Consider the following 23620-nt stretch of genomic DNA (forward strand, 5'->3'; position numbering starts at 1 on the left):
GCAACCTCCCTCATTTTATGAACGTATGATGCTAATGAAGAGTAAAACACAGCCCCAATCATAGGGTCAAAGCCTCTCAGAGCTAGAAAGGAACATAAGTCAAGTATTCTACATCTATCTTCTTACAGATGCAAAAACTGATGCCCAAAGAGGTAAAGCGACTTGGCTAGCTTCACACAACTAATTCTTCAAAGAACCAGGACAAGATCCTTTGTCTTCTGGCAGGCTTTCCTCCTCTACATCATGCTAGGTCTGAATTTCTGATTGTGTTGGTCATTGTCAGACAATGACTGGTGTCTGGCTTTTCAACGTAAAGTCAATAGCCCCAGTGCAAAAGTTAAATCAACATTGCACTCAGTGTCAATGATAACAAATTATGCTGCTTCAACCTAACAAAACTGGCCTTTACCTGCAGATGGCTTTTTCTTTCCTTCTTCTCCCTCTCTTTCCCTTCCCTTCAAAACCCACACTCGTCCTGGATACCCCCAATGCAAATGCCAGTCCAGAAAACTTCAGCAGCTAAATGCCAGTCAGAGCAAAGCCCTATTCTCAGCCACAGTAATAAAGCAGTTGAAAATGCTGTGCGTTCAAGTCACAAAAGATATGATCTTTGCCTGAGATTGTCCGATAACAGAAATGAATAATGGTTCTTTGCCTGAAAATACATATTGATTGTTGGCTGTGAATTTCACCGTGGATAATGCTGAAGTCACCATCCTTCAAAGGTGTGTGAATTGAAGTTGCTGTTACCTAATCCTGGCAGAATGATTTGTAGCAAGAGACAAGACAAGGTAGGAGAAATGTCTACGTGTAGGTCAGGCTGGATCTTCTCCAACCAATTTTCCATCTCGGATTATTTGATCTTCACTTCTAAGGTCCCAGTTTATTACATGCAAAGGACAGATTGATTGCCTGCATTTGACTAAGATGAAGGCAGCTTCATACTCTTGAATCTTTTGCAGAACTTAATTCTTCAAAATCACCCCATATTCGCAGGTCCAGACACTATTGAACAACTTAAATATCTGCTGGCCTGACCTACCCCAGGCTGTATGTACTTTCCATTTGCCTGTGAATGGGAACCAAATGGAAACCAGCACATACTCCTGGATGTCATTAATTCTCCTCAAGCCAAACCAAACTTCATTCTAGCTCCTCAAATGCAGCAATAGTTCTTTGATATTTTTCACTTTCTGGTGCTTAAAAGCATTAAGGATTACTAGCTAATTTGGCTACTAGAATACTTTTAAATCCTGCAGAATGTGGTTGGTTGGTCATAGAAATTAACAGAGGAAGAGAACAGTGTCCGAGTGTCAGCTTCATGTTACTCCAAACTCCAAGCAACTGGGACATCAGGGTCTGGTAAGCTCAGAAATTCTAAGTGTGTGAAGCTTCTCACAGGGTAGAATTCAAAGGGCTCCTAAAGTTTCCTTAATCCAGAACCCTCCTCCAGCAATCTATTATGATACCTAAAATTTTACCATTAAAGATTTTTTTCAGGCCAGGTACAGTGGATTGTGCCTATAATCCCAGCACTTGGGGAGGCTGAGGCAGGAGGAACACTTGAAGCCAGGAGTTTGAGACCAGGGTCAACATAGCAAGAACCTGTCTCTATAAAAATAAAAATGAAAGAATTAGCTGGACATGGTGATGCATACCTGTAGTTCCAGCCACTCAGGAGGATAAGGCAGGAGGATCATTAGAGCCCAGGAGTTTGAGATCATAGTGAGGCATGTTTGCGCCACTCTACTCCAGCCTAGCTGACAAAGTGAGACCCTGTCTCCAAAAAAAAATAAAGCATTGTTTCATTCCAGTTCAATCAAAGTGAGGTCTCTGAATGGCCCTTGTAAGAATCCCAGAAGCTCTGAGAGAGCTAGCTATTATCTCCACCTTAGCAGAGGTAACTTCTAAGTTGACAGGCACTCAGCACAAGCATTTATGAGAATATGAAACATCCAGATTGCAGAGAGACATGAAGAGTAAGAAATGAGTCACAGAAAAGAAGTGAAGAAGGCACTCAGGTACCACTTCCCAATTTAGTCCAGACTCTGCTCAAGGAAAACACCCATCCAATTTATAAGAGAAATCAGTCCCAGTGAAATGTCCAGAGAATAGAAGTGATAAAATTCCACATGACATTCTTGGAACCTTTTTTTCTAGAGACAGAGTCTCACTCTGTTGCCCAGGCTGGAGTGCAGTGGCTGAATCATAGCTCACTGCAGCCTTGAACTCCTGGGCTCAAGTTATCCTCCCATATAGCTGGGACTACACGAGTGCACCACCACACAGGCTAATTTTTTTATTTCTTTCTTTTTTTTTTTTTTTTGAGACGGAGTCTTGCTCTGTTGCCTGTGCTGGAGTGCAGTGGCTGGATCTCAGCTCACTGCAAGCTCTGCCTCCCGGGTTCACGCCATTCTCCTGCCTCAGCCTCCGGAGTAGCTGGGACTACAGGCGCCCGCCACCTCGCCCGGCTAGTTTTTTGTATTTTTAGTAGAGACGGGGTTTCACCGTGTTAGCCAGGATGGTCTCGATCTCCTGACCTCGTGATCTGCCCATCTCAGCCTCCCAAAGTGCTGGGATTACAGGCTTGAGCCACCGCGCCCGGCCAATTTTTTTATTTCTTATAGAGACAGAGTCTCACTATGTTGCCCAGGCTGGTTTCAAACTCCTGAGCTCAAGCAATCCTCCCACCTTGGCCTCCTAGAGTGCTGGGATTACAGGTGGGAGCCTCTATGCCTAGCCTCCTGGAACTTCAGGAAATCCTAAAGTAGGTTTTTATGCCTTTTCATTCCTGTAACCCACATCATTAGTTGTCACCAGGTGCCTAATCAGGGAAACTGGGACAAGTAGGTAGATACACTTAAGGCAAGGGAAGTTAAAGAGGAGAAACGTACTGTTCAACATAATCGGGTGTCATTAAAAGATTTTTAAATGCTTTCTATAGTCAGCCAGACAAATCAGTCGACTTCACCTTCTTTTTTTAAAGTATAAAAAATTGCCGCTAGAGTGGGGGTAAAAATCTCCTTGGATGCATTAGTGCTTTATCATTGTCGTCAGCTCTTGCTTTGTCTAACTAATGACTTAATCATCTCTCTCCCTCTGATCCAATCATCTTTCTTCTACCCCAGAGTTGGAGGAGAGTCGATTTCCTCAAACTCAGCCGGTATTTAGACCCTGGGCATAATCCTGGCCTCTTTATCATCTCTTTTCAGGGAGGCTACTAACTGAAATTCTTCTACTCTAAGTGAAATCTGTAATGGCCCAGAGCCCATATTCACTAACTCTCCTTCCTAGCTTGTTTTACATAACTATTATAAAGGTAATACTGAACTGCTGGCATCCCACCTATTTAGTATGTGTCTGTTTTACTCCTTCCCATTTCTACTACTAATAGAAACAGTTTGTCTCTTGTGTTTTATGGCACCAAAACCTTGAAATGATCTAATGTAAATTTCATCATTTGACCCACTGGCTTTAATTAAAAAAAAAAAAAACCTGCTGGGGATAAATTCTCCAAATGCTCTTCTCTCCATCTTTGAAGGTACCTCATTACCCATTGCCCCTTCTTCAATCCTATCTCAGGGAAAATACTATACCCCTTTCTCTCTGAGACATAGTATTTCCACTTCCACTCTTCCTTGGCCTTGTCCGTTTTGCCTCGTGCTGTATCTTGAAATACAAACTTTCTAACCCTAAACCGCCACCCTATAAATGCTTCCTGTCCTCTGTGTTCTCACTCACAGCCTCTAAATATGCATCTGAGTCACCTAATTAAAACATCTCAACCCTCCTTCCATGTAAAAAGTGCAGACACTAATTCAATGACTACTTTGTATCCTTTAAACAATATATCCAGAGTGACAGGCACATAGCAGATGCTCACAATGTGGCCGTTCCTTTTCCCTAACTGTGGTGGATTTGCTTCTCAGCCTTCCAGCCATAGCTGAGGGAGTGCAGCACTGTGCAAGGGGGATAGGCAGATCTTTAGAGTCATGCAGACCAAGGTGTCCTCCCCAGCTCCCCCACCTGCTGTCATGTCTGTATAATGGTGTGGGTTGTTGATATCTCGGTCGGATTCTGTATAGTGAATTAATGTGGGGTTTTCCTCTCTCCCACCTTCAAGGGCGGGGACCATGATCTCACTTATCTTTGTATTAATCTTCAGTTCCAAGAGACATGCCTGACAAAAAGGAGATATTCAGCACATGTTCGTGGAACCAACATGCAACAGTGATAACCGAAGATGATATTAAAGGTAACGTCAGACACCATGGGGATAAGAAGGGGACAAGGGAAACTAGGTTTTCAGAAGTGCCAAGAAATTCCTGGAAGTCAAGAGCAACTGTCCAGAAATGGACAAAAGAGAAAGGGTAAGGAAGGAGGTACAGTGATCACCAAAGCAAAAAGAGTAAGAAACTAAGGATCGCAAGACCAAGGGACTCTGATATTTGGTGGATTCTCTAGGCCTTTTTTAACAGGGATACTTCCATTAAAAACTGAAATGATTCTACAACATTTATATGAGCATTTTTAGTCATTAGATGCTTTTTATGTCCATTCTCTCTTATCAAAAAGCTGCAAGAATTTTCAACTTATTTCTGTTGGGTGCAGGGAGAAGAGGAGGAATAAATTGGAGGAAGGATTAATTACCTGAAGGAACATCTAGGAAATATATGCAGGCATGGGATTCCAGAAATGACAAGAATCTCACCTGAGGTCCAAACAAAAGAAAAGACACACACATATGTCTTGGCCTGGCACAGTGGCTCATGCTTGTAATCCCAGCACTTTTGGAAGGGAGGCAGATGGATCACTTGAGCCCACAAGTTTGAGCCCAGCCTGGGCAACATGGTGAAACCCCATCTCTACAAAAAATACAAAAATTAGCCAGGTGCAGTGGCACGTGCTTGTAGTCCCAGCTACTCAGGAAGCTGAGGTGGGAGAATCACCTGAGTCCGGAGGTGGAACTTGCAGTCAGCCGAGATTGCACCACTGCACTCCAGCCTGGGTAACAGAGCAAGACCCTATCTCAAAAAAATAAATAAACATATGCATACATACTATCTTTACCATGTTTTAAACCCTAATACATTCTAAAGATGGAATTACGAATTTTTAATGTTTTCTTTTTTGTAACTCAAATAAAACTGGATATTTCATGATTGGTCACAATACAGTTTTGCATTCAAAAGAATCCAAAATCCAAAATAAAACATTAAAAAGCAACATACATTTTTATGGAATTCTTTTGAAGAGAGTGGGAAGAGTTATTAAATGGCATGACACTTGTGAAAACATCTTTACATTCATATATACATACATATATATATTTCTTCTCAGTTTCACAGAACACAGTGAGGCAGACACATACAAAATTTTGTCCTTCTTTCCCTCCCTCCACACCCAGCTCTCTGTTTTGGTTGTCTGTTCTGTTCTTCCAATTGCTCTGGGCTCTTTTTTTTTTTTTTTTTTTTTTGAGACAGAGTTTCGCTGTGTCGCCCAGGCTGGAGTGCAGTGGCGCGATCTCGGCTCACTGCAAGCTGTGCCTCCTGGATTCCCGCCATTCTCCCGCCTCAGCCTCCGAGTAGCTGGGACTACAGGCGCCTGCCACCTCGCCCGGCTAGTTTTTTGTATTTTTAGTAGAGACGGGGTTTCACCGTGTTAGCCAGGAGGGTCTCGATCTCCTGACCTCGTGATCCACCCGCCTCGGCCTCCCAAAGTGCTGGGATTACAGGCTTGAGCCACCGCGTCCGGCTTCTGGGCTCTTTTGACTAAAAATTATTTCAGTCTTTCTGTCCTTACAGTTCCGCAACCTCACATTTTCTCAATTAACCCAGCAAAACACTAGATCTTGTCTTCCTTCGAAAGCGAAGGGAATGGGAAAAGGTGTGATTACTTATACATTCTTACTTAATCAGACTCTATGTTACAGACTCTATCATATCTGTACTTTCTAAATCTTTTTAATGAATATGTATAACATTATAATTAAAAACGCATATTTCCTTTTTTTTTCAATAAAACACAGAAGGTCTTTAAAATGTACCTTAAAAGACTGTACTTCCAAGGATCATTTCTGTAGTGAATTATTAGAGAACGTTCTCTGAAAGGGTAGAGCATCGAAGAAGGACAAAAACAATATGATCATGTCAATCGATGCAGAAAAAGCATTTGATAACATTTAAAATTTCTTCGTGATAAAAACTCTCAACAAACTAGGCATGGAAAGAACATACCACAACATAATAAAGGCCAAAAATGACAAATCCACCACTAACATCATGCTGAATGGAGAAAAGCTGAAAGCCTTTCCTCTAGGAACTGCAACAAGACAAGGATGCCCACTGTATTAGTCTGTTCTCATGAAGACTAATATGGGGCTATATTAAATTACCCAAACTTGGGTAATTTACAAAGAAAAAGAGGTTTAATAGACTCACACTTCCTCATAGCTGGGGAGGCCTCACCACCATGATGGAGGTAAAGGAGAAGCAAAGGTGTGTTTTACATGGCAGCAGGCAAAAGAGTGTGTGCAGGGAAACTGTCCTTTATAAAACCATCAGATCTGACGAAACTTACTATCGCAAGAACAGCATGGGAAAACTCACTCCCATGGTTCAATTACCTCCCACCAGGTCCCGCCCACAACACATGTGAGGATTATGGGAGCTACAATTCAAGATGAGATTTAGGTGGGGACACAGCGAAACCATATCACCCACTTTCACCATTCCTATTCACCACAGTACTGGAAGTCCGAGCCAGTGCAGTCCATCAAGAGAAATAAATTAAGGGCATTCAAATTTGAAAAGAGGAACTCAAATTATCCCTCTTTGCAGATGACATGATCAGATATCTAGAAAAACCTAGAGACTCCAACAAAAAACTCTTAGATTTGATAAATAAATTCAGTCAAGTTTCAGGATACAATATCAATATTTTTAAAAGTTAGTAGCCTTTCTATACACCAATAATGATCTTGCTGAGAAGGAAATCAAAAATCTCATTTACATTGCTACCAAAAGAATACCTAGGAATAAATTTAACCAAGGAGGTGAAAGATCTTTACAAAGAAAACCACAAAACACCGGTGAGATAAATTGAAGAGGATACAAATAGAAAGACATCTGGTGCTCATGAATTTTAAAAGTTAATATTGTTAAAATAAGCATGCTCCCCAAAGCAATCTACAGATTCAATGCAATCTCTGTGAAAATACCAAAGTCATTTTTCACAGAAATAGAAAAAATAATCCTAAAATTTATGTGGAACCGAAAGAAATTTATATGGAGCCCAAATAACCAAAGCAATCCTGAGCAAAAAGAACATAGCTAGAGGCATTACACTACCTGACTTCAAAATATATCACAAGGATATAGCAACCAAAACAGCAAGATATTGGTATAAAAACTGATACATAGAACAATGGACCAAAATAGAGAACCTAGATATAAATCCATGTATTTACAACCAACTGATTCTTAACAAAGGCACCAAGAACATATGTTGGGAGAAGGACAGTATCTTCAATAAATGGTTCTGGGAAAATTGAATATCCATATGCAGAAAAATGAAACTAGACCTCTATCTCTCATCTTATCCAAAAATCAGCTCAAGGCCAGGCACAGTGACTCACACCTATAATCCCAGCACCTTGGGAGCCTGAGGCAGGAGGATTGCTTGAACCCAGGAGTTTGGGTCTAGCCTGGGCAGCATAGCAAGACCCTGTCTCTACCAAAATTGAAATTAAAAAAATTTAAAATCAACTCAAGAGAGATTAAAGACTTAAATGTAAGACTCAAAGCTACAAAACTACTTGAAGAAAACCAGAGGAACCGCTTCAGGACTTTGGTCAAGGCAAAGATTTTATGGCTAAAACATCAAAAGCACGGCAACAGAAACAAAATAGACAAATGGGGCTATATTAAACTAAAAAGCTTCTGTGCAGCAAAAGAAACAATCAACAGAGTAAAGGGACAACCTGTTGAATGGGAGAAAATATTTGCAAACTATTCATCTGACAGGAGATTAATATCCAGGATACACAAGGAGCTCAAGAAACTCAACAGTAAAATAATAATAATAATCCCATTAAACAGTGGGCAAAGAACATGAATACACATTTTGCAAAAGAAGATATACAACTGGCCAATAGGTATATAAAAAATGCTCAACATCACTAATAATCAGAGAAATGTAAATTGAAATCACAATGAGATGCCATCTCACATCAGTCAGAATGGTTGTTACTAAAAAGACATAGAATAACAGACGCTGGTGAGGCTGCAGAGAAAAGGGAACATTTGTAGATCGTTAGTGGGAATGTAAATTATTCCCACCACTATGGAAAATAATATGAAGATTTCTCAAAAAACTGAAAATAGAACTACCATATGATCTAGCAATCCCACTATTGGGTATTTATTCAAAGGAAAAGAAATCATCTTATCAAGTGTATACCTGTGCCTGTGTGTTTATTTCAGCACTGTTCTCAATAGCAAAGATATGGAATCAATCTAAGAGGATGAATGGATAAAGAAAATGTGATATAGGCTGCTCTGCCTATGGGGTAGCCATTCTTTTATTAATTTACTTTCTTAATAAACTTTCTTTCATTTTATTCTGTGAACTCACCCAGAATTCTTTCTTGCATGATGTCCAAGAACCCTCTCTTGCAGTCTGGATTGGAACCCCTTTCCCGTAACGTCTTCCTGGAAAACCGTGAAGGGACTATAGTGAGAAGACCCCCAACTCAAAGGAAATGGACTGCAGCAACAATTGGCTGACTTTGGGTAAGAGGGCAGGTACATTTCACCAGGGTAAATGATGGGATTGGGTTAGAGACCCAATTTAGGAGGGTTAGAATCCCTCCTAAGAAAAAGAGGGCTAAAGGCCCCTTTTAATAAAAAGCAAGGACACTTGACCAAACTTGGTTTCAAGTCCCAGCTTAGGAATGTTAGAGTCCTTCCTAAGATTTAGGGGGTTAAAGGCCCCGCTCAGTAAAATCTCTCAGTTAAAAATAGATTTGACATTATGGGATGTTAACCACTATTCTCTTTGGATTAATCTGCCTTACACTCTTTGCTGATGGCTATGGGTGACAGAATTAGGATCACAGGACATGTAGAGCTTTTCTCTCCCCTAGGGAAGAAACTTGAGAGCTTATGGGACTGCTGGAAAAGATACCTTTGTGACTGACAAGCAGCTGCCTGAACTTTTGATTCACTGTCACTGCAATGGGCAACAGTGGGTCTTTCTCTGGCCTCCCTGAGCTCCTCACCTTCCTCACCACAGTGCAGGCAATGCTTTTCTCTATCTTTCCCTCCTTTCCTTTTCCTATCTTGTCTGTTACTCAAGGAGACCATCTGCTCTTCCATCTTGCCCAGAGGCTACATTTTGAAACTCCTGGTTAGAGGTCATTCCACCCCACTTTGAATGGATTAAAGATAGCAGGGCCCAACCAGGGGCAAGTTTGAGCCTCACCAGTTCAATATTGGGCACTAAACAGGGTGGCTAGTGTCTGTGTTTTGTCAAACGTATTTTGCTCTGGCCAGAACGGAAAATGTGAATTTGGTTAACCCATGCAACCCCTCGGATGGCATCTTGTAAACTTGATAGGCTTTTGCCTATGGTTCTATGAAACAGAAAAAGATGACTTTCCTTTGTGTTGTGGCTTGGCACCCAGGGTTATAATGTGGCAAAAAGAGTCACTACAGGTGCTGAGGAAAAGGGAACCCAGAAATCTAGTATGCCAGCAAAAGAGTAAGAATTTCTTTTTTTTTTTTTTTTGAGACGGAGTCTCGCTCTGTTGCCCAGGCTGGAGCACAGTGGCTGGATCTAGCTCACTGCAAGCTCTGCCTCCTGGGTTTATACCATTCTCCTGCCTCAGCCTCCCAAGTAGCTGGGACTACAGGCGCCTGCCACCTCGCCTGGCTAATTTTTTTTGTATTTTTTAGTAGAGACGGGGTTTCACCGTGTTAGCCAGGATGGTCTCGATCTCCTGACCTCGTGATCCGCCTGTCTCGGCCTCCCAAAGTGCTGGGATTACAGGCTTGAGCCACCGTGCCTGGCCAAGAGTAAGAATTTCTTACCAGTCAGGCTTCTGGCCTCTCTCTCAGTGCAAACTGGTTGGGTGAATGGTAAATAAATCACTGTTCATCTCCTCTGCAAGGTTTTGAATAATGGGAAAAAAATAATCTGTGAGGCTAGTGTTAGGCTGTAACAAATCCGATGGACTTTATGCTATGAATTTGTCTTTCTGTATCATTGTGTCATAAGGAGGGGTACCTTAGGATAGAACACAGGCCTAGGACCCCGTAAGTCCCCTGTCCAAGCCAGCCCAGCAAACTAGTCAGTTACCAACTTTTGCTTCCCTGAAACAAACAAACAAAAACTAGATATTTCCCTCTCATCTTGTTTTATGTCCTTGGGAACTTGTCCTTGTAACCATGTGGCAGTATTTGCTCTTGGTCTCTGCCAAAATTCAGAGACAGGAATTTTGGAACTCATGTCATAGCTCTAAAAATTCTCTTGAGCAGTTAAAAGCCTTTGCAGGGTCAAAATTGGCTGCCTCTAGAGTCCTTCTGGGAAGGGCAGTGGCAACTGCCCAGTGCTGTAGCTTAGGAGCTAAGGCTTTGTCTTTCCACAATGGCAGCCCAGGTTCCATTTTCAGACTAGGGAATGAGTACTTTCTGGTTGATATTTGTGTGACCTTTGCCATTTGCTGATTCTCTTCCCCTCCATGTACAACTTCTGACTTCCCATCTTGGATTTTCCTTTCTCTGAGCACCTGGGAGGTTACCTTTGGTAAAGTTCAAAAACCAGAAATACTTGCTGTTTATTCTGGATAGACTTTGGTAATAAGACATTTGGTTAAAAGTCAGCTAAACTAAAAGCAATATCCATGCTACACATATATTTTAAAGGCCCTTATGTTTTTTTCTCTTACTGGATCTTATTTTTCTGTATAAAAAAAATTTTCTCTTCTCAGCTGACTTGTTTTTCTCCATTTTGTCTTCTTGCCACTGTTGATGCACAAGTGAGAGAAATTATCCTAAGATAATTTCTAATAGCCTGGAACTCCTTGGGAAAAACAGAAGAGGCACCACAGACTCTGCCTGGGAGAAAAAAACACCATTTTCCTCATGAAACCCCAGGAATTGAAAGTGGATAGATCCCTCTCAAAATCTAAGGCTCTGTTCTGCTTTGCATTGCATTATCTGATGTTTTCAGCTTTGGAGCATATCAGAAATTACTTCATATTATGAGAAAGCTTTGGTGTGTAATAAGTAGGTAGGAAATATACTTTTGAGGATGGTTGATATTAGTAGCAGTTATGGGGGGATACTCAGCTCTTTGCACTTTTGAATCAGAGATACATGCTCTTGGCCACCTGGAAGGTATGGAAACATCACCCTTTCTCTCTTGAACAAAATTTTCATGTAATATTAAAAATAATAAAAAATTTGTTTGCCTTTTAAATAAACTGTAGGAAAAAGAAAGGAAAGAAAAGAGACAGATTGTTTGGAAATCTAAGTCTTTTCTCTAATAATAAGTAAAGGTTATTGCCTTTTTTAAATTGTTGAGTTATCATTTTGGCTAAATGAATGACTTATGGTGACCTGAAATTCTATTTTATAGTACCAAGTCTTCTAAACCTTTGATATTTGACAAACTTTCCAAAATCATATTGTAAATTATGTCTTTTTCTGACCAAATAAATAATCTCCAAAATTATGGGAAATGCCTATAATTCTGATTTAGTGTACATTATTTACAATTATAATTCTTATGTAAAGTTGTTGTATGCCAAAGAAGTTATCAAAATTTCTAGTCAATTGTGGCTTTAATAGTGGCTGCCCTAAGACTTTGTCATCCACAGACAATTGTTGTCTTGTTTTGATCCTCTTTAAAGGGCAGTTTTATAATCAGCTATAGGAATCTGACAGGTGCTCTTGAATGCAGGTTTCTGATAACCTGGTAGATTGTGACATTAGAATACAGAAAAACCTTTCAGGACTCTCATGGAAAGCTGAAATGTTCATGAATACCAAGCAGAACAGAGGTTAACTGCATGAACTTAACTAATAGAAGACTGAAATAATCTCTTTATGATTTTTTGCTTAAAATGTTACAGATCCTTTGTTTTGTTTTTCAGAGTCAAGAAAACTTTTCTTTTGAGCTATTTATAGTTTTTAACAATTGAGTAAAGCATACTTCTACAAACAAAATTTGAAGTGTATTTGTTTCTCTCTACCTGATTTCTCCATAATCTGGAAACTATTCGTAAAGTATTCTTTTTTTTTTTTTTTTTTCTTGAGACAGAGTCTTGCTCTGTCGCCCAGGCTGGAGTGCAGTGGCATGATCTTGGCTCACTCAATCTCCACCTCCCAGGTGCAAGCCATTCTCCTGCCTCAGCCTCCTGAGTAGCTGGAATTACAGGTGCCTGCCACCACATCAGGCTAATTTGTGCATTTTTAGAAGAGACAGGGTTTCACTATGTTAGCCAGGCTGGTCTCGAACTCCTGATCTCAAGTGATCTGCCTGCCTCAGCCTCCCAAAGTGCTGGGATTACAGGCATGAGCCACCATGCTTGGCTTATTTGTAAGTATTCTTAATTTATAACAATATCATTATTTGCATAGGTGTAAAACAGGACATGATTGGAAACCCTGGTGATTTTATTAAGGCTTTTATTGGAATGGCATGCTTTCAGGTACAGACAGACTTCTTCAAAGAATTAAAGTTTACTTATAGAGTCAATAAAAGCCCCTTGGGAAAACTGGTCTCATTCTTTGTCTATAGAGTCCCTGTACAGATTTCCTGACCTGTGGTAAGTAAAGAATGTCACTTCCTGACAGGCCTAGAAGCCCCAAGTTGTCTTGAGACCTCAAGAGAGAGGAATGTATCCAACTCATATAGGTATTTAATGGCACAAAGCCATGGCTGGGCTCAAGGCTTTAAAAAAAAAAAAAAAAGTCTTATCTGAGATTCCTTATGGAATAGAGTTCCATCAAGGTCAACTTAAAAAGTCTATGTGAATTATTCTTCCTATACTTTATACAAATAATCAGGCCAAGTGTAAACTAAAGCTTATTTTTCAAACAGTTCAGTCCTATCATGATTTGTTTTTAATAAAAATGAGAACTGGGGAGAGAAAGATTATATTTCAAAAACCATGGTACACTTGTTATTAGATTCTAGCCTCATCCGTTATTTTTAAATTTTTTCCTGGAATTTAGACTAACCCTGATTATTCCTGTGAATCAACCAGTGATCTCTGGCTGCAGCTCAGAAGAAACAAAAGGGATGGGTAATGTAAATATCTAGTTCGGTATTCTAATTCTGACACTTATTGGAAACAACTAGCAACTCCATATCAGCTTGGTTCCAACAATTGCCCAGTTCATGGAAAGCTATTTAGTTTACTTGGGATAATTTTACTTACTTTGCTTTGCTGTTGTGACATATATTGCTGTTGTACCCTTTGTAGGAATGTAGGATAAGCTTACTCAACATTTTCTTAAATTGTACACTTATTAATCTTCCAGATATCACCTTTTGTTGGAACTCAGAGTCATGAATGACCCTCAGCATATTGACACTTTCTGACTGAACTCTTCTCTGTCCTACATACAAATACCCTAATAGTTAGGCAGGAATAGCATTGCCCCTATTTAGCCTGAAGAAGTTACAGAAGATGAATCTTCATCCCTCTATAACCCTTAGGATTGAGGGTTCCCTTGTAAAAGGTGGAGGTGGGAATATGTTGGAGGCAGTTGAACAAGAGTGACTCCATCTTGAATAGGGGCTGGGTAAAAAAAGGCTAAGATCTGCTCAGCTGCATTCCTATGAGGTTAGGCATTCTTAGTCACAGATGAGATAAGAGGTGGACAGGACTGGTATCACAGGATACAGCTTACAAAGCCCCTACTGATAAAATAGGATGTGGTAAAGAAGCTAGCTAAAACCCACCAAAACCAAGATGGCAATGAAAGTGACCTCTAGCCATTCTCACTGCTCATTGTATGCTTTTTTATTTTTTTTTCAGACAGAGTCTCACTGTGTTGCCCAGGCTGGAGTGCAGTGGCATGATCTCAGCTCACTGCAGCCTCCACCTCCTGGGTTCAAGCAATTCTCGTCCTCAGTCAAGTAGTTGGGAATCCAGGTGCACACCACATGCTTGGCTAATTCTTTGTATTTTTAATAGAGACAGGGTTTCTCCATGTTGGCCAGGCTGGTATCGAACTCCTGGCCTCAAGCAATCTACCTGCCTGGGGTTCCCAATGTGCTGGAATTACAGGTGTGAGCCACCACACCCAGCCATTATATGCTTATTACGAATGCATTAGCATGGTAAAAGACACTCCCTCCAGCACCATGACAGTTTACAAATGCAATAGCAACATCCAGAAGTTACCCTATACAGTCTTAAAAAAAAAAAAGAAAAAGAAAAGGAGGAACCCTCTGTTCCAGGAAATCTCCACCCCTTTCTTTAAAAACTCTTGAATAATCCACCGCTTGTTTAGCATGTAATCAAGAGATAACTACAAGTATACTCAGTCGAGCAGCCCATGCTACAGCTCTGTGTATGGGGTAGCCATTCTTTTATTTCTTTACTTTCTTAACAAATTTGCTTTCATTTTTAAAATAAAGAAAGAAAATGTGGTATATACACAATGGAGTTCCATTCAGCCGTAAAAAGAATGAAATCATGTCATTTGCAGCAACATGATGGAACTGGAGGTCATTATGTTAAATGAAATAAGCCAGGCACAGAAAGACAAATATAATACATTCTCACTCATACCTAGGAACTAAAAAAGTTGATCTCATGGAAGTAGAGAGTAGAATAATACATACCAGAGACTGAGATGGTTATGCGGGGGTGGGGAAGGATAAAGAGAGTTTAATTGGTACAAACTTACAGTTCTATAGAAGTTACAAGTTCTAATATTTGATAGCAAAGTGGGGTGACTATAGTTAGCAACAAGGTGTATTTTTCAAAATAGCTGGAAGAGAGAACTTGAAATATTACCAACACATAGAAATGATAAATACCAGTCAGGAGCAATGGTTCATACCTATAGTCCCAGCACTTTGGGAGGCCAAGCTGGTCAGATCACTAGAAGCGAGGAGTTTAAGACCAGCCTGGCCAACAGGCGAAACCCCATCTCTACTAAAAATACAAAAATTAGCTGAGTATGGTGGCGCACACCTGTAATCCCAGCTACTTGGGAGGCTGAGGCACAAGAATGACTTGAACCCAGGAGGTGGAGGTTGCAGTGAGCTGAGATGGTACCACTGCACTCCAGCCTCCATCTCAAGAGAGAAAGAAAGAGAGAGAGAGAGGAGAGAGAGAGAGAGAGAGAGAGAAGGAAAGAAAGAAAGAAAGAAGGAAAGAAAGAAAGAAAGGACAAATACTCAATGTGATGGATACACCAAATACCCGGACTTATCATTGCACATTCTATGCATGTAACAAAATATCACCCCATAAATATGTAAAATATTATGTATCCATTAAAAATTTTAAATGTACCTTAAAATAGTGGTGTCTAGATTTTAGAATTTAACCCAAAAAGTATGATTTTATTTTATTTTATTTTTTAAGTATGATTTTAATTAAAAAATCTGGGGACTAACATAGGGCTAGTAATTTTCTATTTTGCCCAAAAAAATGAATTTTTAAAAATCTGCTATTCTCATCATTTCATTAAAAAAGAACATTTAACAACCAAAAAATAGAGCAGACATTATCTCATAACGAAAAAAGTCTTGAATAGAACAATTTGGCTTTGCAAAAACTCACTACATCGTGCCTTTCTTCTACCACTCTTCAGATAGTAGTGTGAACTTCATCAGGCACCAGCGCTGCTCTGAGCACTGGCTTCGGGAAACACCAGCTTAGGGGTGGTGGAAAAGACAAAAACGGAGTGAGGGTAGACTGGTGAAGACAGAGAAAGAAATAAAGATTAGGAGTCATCAGACAATGATCCAGTAGAGCCATGATTTGCAAGTTGCTTCACAGAAGATACTCAAAGGCAGCCGGCAAGGGGCCGAAACTGTGGGTTTCCAGCCTTCCACTTCAGCCAGAGAGGCCTTACTCTTATTTGACGTGTATTGGGATACCACCTAATCAGGCTCACTGAGGCACATGGGTTCTCTGGGCTGGCTAACGGTTTGTGCCAATTCTTCAAATATTGATTCAACACATTTTCAGTGAGAGTAGGGAGAAACCAACTAACTTCACTTGAAAAAAACTATATACCTCCTTCTTTATGTTCAGAACAAGAGACAATTACATACGCTTATTATTAACATAATATTTTGACTTATTTGCAATTGTCTTTCATTTCACTGATTTTCCATTATTCCTAGCTACAAAGCACTGTTGCGTTATACCAAGTCCCTCAGAGTCACTGGGAATAGAAGCAGCTTACATGGCTTTTTCAGGGTGATTTTACTGTGTTTTGTTTTGCCTTTCTTGTTAACAAAACATTCTCTTTTCTGAAATATGTGTTATTATTTAGGATGTGTGAGATTTTCCAAACCAGATATATTTTGGGAGGCATTAAGGGATTACAGTGCATATGAGAGAGTAAACCATTTTTTCTCAGTAAGCGGGACTAAGTGATATGTTGCTGGGTTTCAGAATTTCAGCTGACTGCAACTGCCAACTTCAGGCCTCTGTCAGCTGTCTTGCCAGGACTTGTTGGGGCCAAATGAACTGCAGGCATGCTGGAGTCATCAAAACATTCAGACCAAATTGGCCACCACCATCAAAGAGTGTTTTGCTTTTGTTTTTATTTTCACATGAGGGGCTCTACTTCATTAGGACCGAAAACGATATACATTTTGATGCTTTTGAAAATAATAGCAGGTGGAAACCTGAGTTTTAAAAGTGCCATATTTCTAATTTATTCCAGCATCCTTTAGCTTCTTCCTAAGAAGAAGCTCAGTTGATCTGCTTCTTAATCCAGATCTGTAAAATTCACTTGAATAAAGTGTTTGACTTTTCAGTGAAGTTTTAAAACCACAGAAGAACAGGTATGCACATCAGGGTACACTAGAGGGTTACAATAGGCAGTTGTAAAATGAAAGTATTTTGAAAGTCTCATACAGTTGTTAATTACCAACCTGATTTCTTGATGAGAATATTAACCAGACCAAACTGTTATCATCCAGTGCTTGATATCAATGGTTTGCTGGAGACGGTTCCAAGATGGCCAAATAGGAACAGCTCCAGGCTACAGCTTCCAGCATGAGCAACACAGAAGACGGGTGATTTCTGCATTTCCAACTGAGGTACTGGGTTCATCATACTGGGGCATGTCGGGCAGTGGGTGCAGGACAGTGGGTGCAGCCCACTGAGCGAGAGCCGAAGCAGGGCAAGGCATCGCCTCACCAGGGAAGCACAAGGGGTAAGGGAATTCCCTTTCCTAGCCAAGGGACCCCACAGCACCTGGAAAATCAGATCACTCCCACCCTAATGCTGTGCCTTTCCAAGAGTCTTAGTGAACAGCACACCAGGATATTATATCCCACTCAAGGGTCCCAGGTCCACAGAGCCTCCCTCATAGCTAGCACAGCTGTCTGAGATCTAACTGCAAGGCGGCAGTGAGGCTGAGGGAGGGACGCCTGCCATTGCTGAGGCTTGAGTAGGTAAACAAAGAGCCGGGAAGCTCGAACTGGGTGGAGCCCACCACAGTTCAAGGAGGCCTGCCTGCCTCTGTAGACTCTACTTCTGGGGACAGGGCATAGCCAAACAAAAGGCAGCAGAAACCTCTGCAGATTTAAATGTCCCTGTCTGACAGCTTTGAAGAGAGTAGTGGTTCTCCCAGCATGGAGTTTGACATCTGAGAACAGACAGACTGCCTGCTCAAGTGGGTCCCTGACCCCCGAGTAGCCATGGCAGGAGAACTACGTGACAAATGCACAAGCTTCAGTAACCTATTCCATCAACTGGAAGAAAGGGTATCAGTGATTGAAGATCAAATGAATGAAATGAAGCGAGAAGAGAAGTGTAGAGAAAAAAGAGTAAAAAGAAATGAACAAAGCCTCCAAGAAATATGGGACTATGTGAAAAGACCAAATCTACGTCTGATTGGTGTACCTTAAAGTGACAGAGAGAATGGAACCAAGTTAGAAAACACTCTGCAGGATATTATCCAGGAGAACTTCCCCAATCTAGCAAGGCAGGCCAACATTCAAATTCAGGAAATACAGAGAACGCCACAAAGATACTCCTCAAGAAGAGCAACTCCAAGACACACAATTGTCAGATTCACCAAAGTTGAAATGAAGGAAAAATGTTAAGGGCAGCCAGAGAGAAAGGTCGGGTTACCCACAAAGGGAAGCCCATCAGACTAACAGCAGACCTCTCGGCAGAAACTCTACAAGCCAGAAGAGAGTGGGGGCCAATATTCAACATTCTTCAAGAAAAGAATTTTCAACCCAGAATTTCATATCCAGCCAAACTAAGTTTCATCAGTGAAGGAGAAATAAAATCCTTTACAGACAGGCAAATGCTGAGAGATTTTGTCACCATCAGGCCTGCCCTACAAGAGCTCCTGAAGGAAGCACTAAACATGGAAAGAAACAACTGGTACCAGCCACTGCAAAAACATGCCAAAGTGTAAAGACCACTGATGCTAGGAAGAAACTGCATCAACTAGCAAGCAAGCTAACATCATAATGACAGGATCAAATTCACACATAACAATATTAACCTTAAATATAAATGGGCTAAATGCTCCAATTAAAAGACACAGACTGGTAAATTGGATAAAGAGTCAGAGTCAGGACTCATCAGTGTGCTGTATTCAGGAGACCCATCTCACATGCAGAGACACACATAGGCTCAAAATAAAGGGATGGAGGAAGATCTACCAAGTAAATGGAAAACAAGAAAAGGCAGGGGTTGCAATCCTAGTCTCTGATAAAACAGACTTTAAACCAACAAAGATCAAAAGAGACAAAGAAGGCCATTACATAATGGTAAAGAGATCAATTCAACAGGAAGAGCTAACTATTCTAAATAGGTATGCACCCAATACAGGAGCACCCAGATTTATAAAGCAAGTCCTTAGAGACTTAAAAAGAGACTTAGACTCCCATACAATAATAATGGGAGAGTTTAACACCCCACTGTCAACATTAGACAGATCAACGAGACAGAAAGTTAACAAGGATATTCAGGAATTGAACTCAGCTCTGCACCAAGTGGACCTAATAGACATCTACAGAACTCTCCACCCCAAATCAATAGAATATACATTCTTCTCAGCACCACATCACACCTATTCCAAAACTGACCACATAGTTGGAAGTAAAGCACCCCTCAGCAAATGTAAAAGAACAGACATTATAACATCAATGGTTTGCTTTGGACTCCTGCCAATATAGGGGGAAAAGGGGGGCAAATGAAGGGAAGGAAGACACTGACTGATGGCTGGCTACCAGTACATCCTTTCTCTATCCCAAGGCAAATGAGATAGATGAGGCTCGCTCACCCACCTTCACATTTTTCCCCTTTTAATGGTACAAAATGCTCCCTATAGAAAATATGTGCAACAGCAGCAGTCTTCCTCTTCCCTGCACAAGTCTGCACCCATTTTTTGTGCTGATGCTGACAGTTCATTTGGTATACAGAAAGGACTCCACACAGGCAGAGAGAATCAAGCCGAACTTCCTCTCCAATAACCTGAGAAGCCCAGCCGCATTGGCCCACCAATGGCACATTCATACGGATGGGAGATCTGGTCCGGGAGGACTTGGCACTCCCTGGAGCTGCCCTCTGAAGCTCATCCAATAATCCATCCCATTGAATGCAGGAGGTGTGGAGATAATGACTATTTCCTGAATGTTGTGCTGTTTAAACAGCCCTGCTGTGGTGTTTGGAGAAATTCAGGATGTTTTTGCATCCCAGGTGCTGTTGGAGCGGCCTAGCTAAGCTAAACACCCCACATAGGCACTGGGAACAGGTGGTGTCTGGCCAGACTGCTGGCAGTCAGGATGATGGTTGTTTTTCCTGTTCCAGCAGTTGGCAGAGGAATGCAAGCTTCAGTACAATCAGTAGCTTTCCATCCTCAAAAAAGGAATGTGTTTTCCCTGACACCAGTGCATAAAGACACTCTACAGTGCTCAAAAGCCCTTTCTGAGACAGAACTAAGTCCAAAACCACAGACTATCATTCAGAATCTTCCTCAATTTATCCCTGTTTTTAAGCACTCTGGCATGCAAGATGCAAGATCCATTTAAACTAGCTCAAGAGAGGGTGTGTGTGCGTGTGTGTGTGTGTAGAGATGTTATTAAAAGAATGCAAGAGAGGAAATGGCTCAAAGGAACTAAAAATTAACCAGGAATCACCTGTGGCTCCCTAAATCTCTGAGGGACCACATAGCTACCCCCATCTCTAGTTTTTCCATGGGACACACATGCTCTAGTCAACTCTTTTCCTAATTTTTGCCTTGGCCTCCATATCTATTAACCCCTGTCACCTTCTTTCAAGGGTCTTCTCTGATCTCCCCCCAAGCTCACCATTTGATGACATCTGTTTCTCCCGATTATACTCTGTCAGAAGACCCTGTTGCATCCATTGCCTTTGTTATGACCTGACATTTTCTTATTTATTTACTTTTTCATTTTCCCATTTAAACCTAATGTCTGTGAAAGAAGGACTTTGCCTTGTACATCCCTGTATCGATAGGCCCTAGAAAAGCATGAGGCAGATAATCAGCACTTATTAAATGCATGATGGTTCACATTCAGGACTCTCTACTATGAAATTTGTATATTTGTTGGTTCAAATGCTCATGTGAGACCATCTGATTGGTTCTCTTGCCAGCTAGATGATCTCCCCTGGGCATCTGAATCAACAAATATAGAAATTGAACCAAGGCTGAATGCTAAAACTAAAATCATTCTAGATACTTTTAGGTTTTCTAAATATAGAAATTGGGCCAAAGGTGGATGCTAGAACTAAAAGCACAGCTAGAACTAGTGTTTTTAGTTCTAGTATTCAGCCTCGGTCCAATCTGCCATGTCAAGGAAGAAGAGTCAGAAGCTACCCTTTCCAAAGGTTATGAGAGGTGGTGAGTCTCCAGGGATCTACAGGTGAAGAAGACACTAAGACATGCCTAAGAGAAGACTCACCAGCCTTTGCAGAGTTATCTCCCACAAGGGCATGTGCAACACATCATTACCCCATTCCTGTGGGTTACTCAAAACCCCTGGCTCTGATAGGCACTCACATTTTTGTTAAGTCACTCTGTCTTCCCTGCTTCAGACCTTGTCTCAAACTGTTCCCTCCTTTCCAGAAAGTCTCATCCAAAACGGCCGAACCCCACTGTCATGCTATAGATATTATAGCCTTATTTCAGAATTCAACTCAGATTTCATCTCATTCCCAGAATCTGTCATTCTAAATTAACCATTCCTTTTCCCAAAGTCAGAAACACCTTGGTTCAACCTCTGCTAAGTACTTGCTCCAGGCTTCTTTGCAAGAGAAAGGTAAGAATCAGATAATAAAATGCCACCCAAAGATCCTTAGCAGGGATAACCCAGAGATTTATTTACAATATGATGGGGCCAGAATCTGACACCCATTCCAGGTACAAGAGGTCACGATGAGCTGTGTGCCTAGCGAGGGCATATGACTTCCTGACGAAGGCCACTGGGCAGCACAGCAACATGAGGAAACACAGCAAGGGTGATGAAGATCAACTTTGCCCTCTCAGCAGCAAGGAGAAGCCCAGTCTTTACCTAAATGCTGGCTGTTTCTAAATTTTACCCCTGAGACCAGGGGTTCTCAAAATTGGCTGCATGTTAACATTCCCTGGGGTGCTTTTTAAAACTCTCCACATCCTGGGAGAAACCTTAAATGCATACTGCTAACTGAAAGAAGCCAACCTGTAAAGGTACATATGCTATGATTCCAACTCTGTAATATTCAGGAAAAGGAAAAACTATGGAGACAGCAAAAGGGATTAGCAGTTGCCAAGGGTTAGTGGGGAAGGAAAGATAAATAAGCAGGCACAGGGCATTTTTAGAGCAGTGGAAAGAGTTTGTATGATACTATAATGGTGGATACACGTCATTATATATTTTCCTAAGCCCATAGAATGTAAAACACCAAGAGTGGACCCTAATGTAAACTATGGACTCTGAGTGATAATGATGTGTCGATGGAGGTTCATCAATTCTAACAAATGTACCACTTTGCCAGGGGATGAAAAATGTAATATATGCCTGGCCCACACTCATGTCATATTCCCATAGTCATAGTGCCTTTGCCACTCATAGCTTTCTACAGATGTAGGGGAGGCTAATGCCTGTGTGGGGAAGATGGTATATAAGAACTCTCTGTACTTTCTGCTCAATCTGCTGAGAACTTAAAACTGCTCTAAAAAATAAAATCTATAAATATATCTCCACATCCAGATCCTGCCCTAGACATTGTACATAAATTACTCCAGGATGGGGCCCAGGCTTTGAGAACCACTGGCCTTGAGCTGTATCAGAACATATAGCTGTCTGGGCATGATGGCTCACACCTGTAATCCCAGCATTTTGGGAGTCAGAAGCAGGAAGATCACTTGAGGCTCAGAGTTTGAGACCAGCCTGGGCAACATAGCAAGATCCCATCAGGTGGGTGGCACATATCTGCAGTCCTAGCTACACAAGAGGCTGAAACAGAAGGATTGCTTGAGCCCAGGAATTCAAGGATACTGTGAGCTATGATTGTGCCACTGCACTCCAGCCTGGACAACAGAGCAAGACCCTATCTCCTGAAAAATAAAAAGTATCATAAGAGAAAGATAGATAAGAGCTTTGGTTCCAAAGAGGCCTAAGCAGGAATCCCAACTCCATCATTTACCACCTTTGCCATCATTTACCACCTAAGCCTTCCTTTCTGTGCAAGTAAAGTGCCAATAATTCCTACTGCATGTGATTATTGTAAAGATTAGAGAAAACATGTTCAAAATTCCAGGTACATAATAAACCCTCAATAAAATTATGTATACATATTATTAATTCCTCCCTACAACCTGTTTAAAACAATATGTTTTAAACATGTAAGGCAATGTTACCTACACAACAAAACATTAGTGCTTTAAGAAAAAGAGGTCCTTTTTTTTTGTTTTTGTGTAAGCCACCTCAGCCTATTCATATGATGAAAGTTGTTTGGAGGCCAGGTGTACACTCCTCTGAAAATCAACATCTCCAGATTCTAACTTTTTATTGAGGCAATAGCCCCTTAAAAAGTGAATTCATGTCAGCCACTATAGACCAGGAGGCAGCTATTCTGCTACAAAGCAATCGATGTGGAAGTCAGTAACTGTTCTTGAATACAAATACTGCACCTATAGAAAACTACGGGTGGCAAAGTCACTATGGGAATATGACATGAATGTGGGACAGGCATATATTACATTTTGTATATGGAAAACCACCATCATGCACAAAAAAAAAAAAAAAAAAAAAAAAAAAACAAAAAACAAAAAACAAAGAAAAACGTCTTTCCTGCTTATTAGCAAAATCATACTATCCAGTTTTCAAAGTCCATTAAAGAAATGCTTCTTGACTTTCTCACTGTATTTATTAGTCTGCTCTCATG

General features: G+C 40.9%; 1 pseudogene; it reads left to right on the plus strand.

Moving 5' to 3' along the window:
• Positions 1-6051: 6051 nt before the first annotated feature.
• Positions 6052-6160, plus strand: LOC117086584 (annotated as a pseudogene).
• The last annotated feature ends 17460 nt before the right edge of the window (positions 6161-23620 follow it).

This window comes from Trachypithecus francoisi, unplaced genomic scaffold, assembly GCF_009764315.1.
Source record: "Trachypithecus francoisi isolate TF-2019V2 unplaced genomic scaffold, Tfra_2.0 Lachesis_group1, whole genome shotgun sequence".
Lineage (NCBI taxonomy): Eukaryota > Metazoa > Chordata > Mammalia > Primates > Cercopithecidae > Trachypithecus > Trachypithecus francoisi.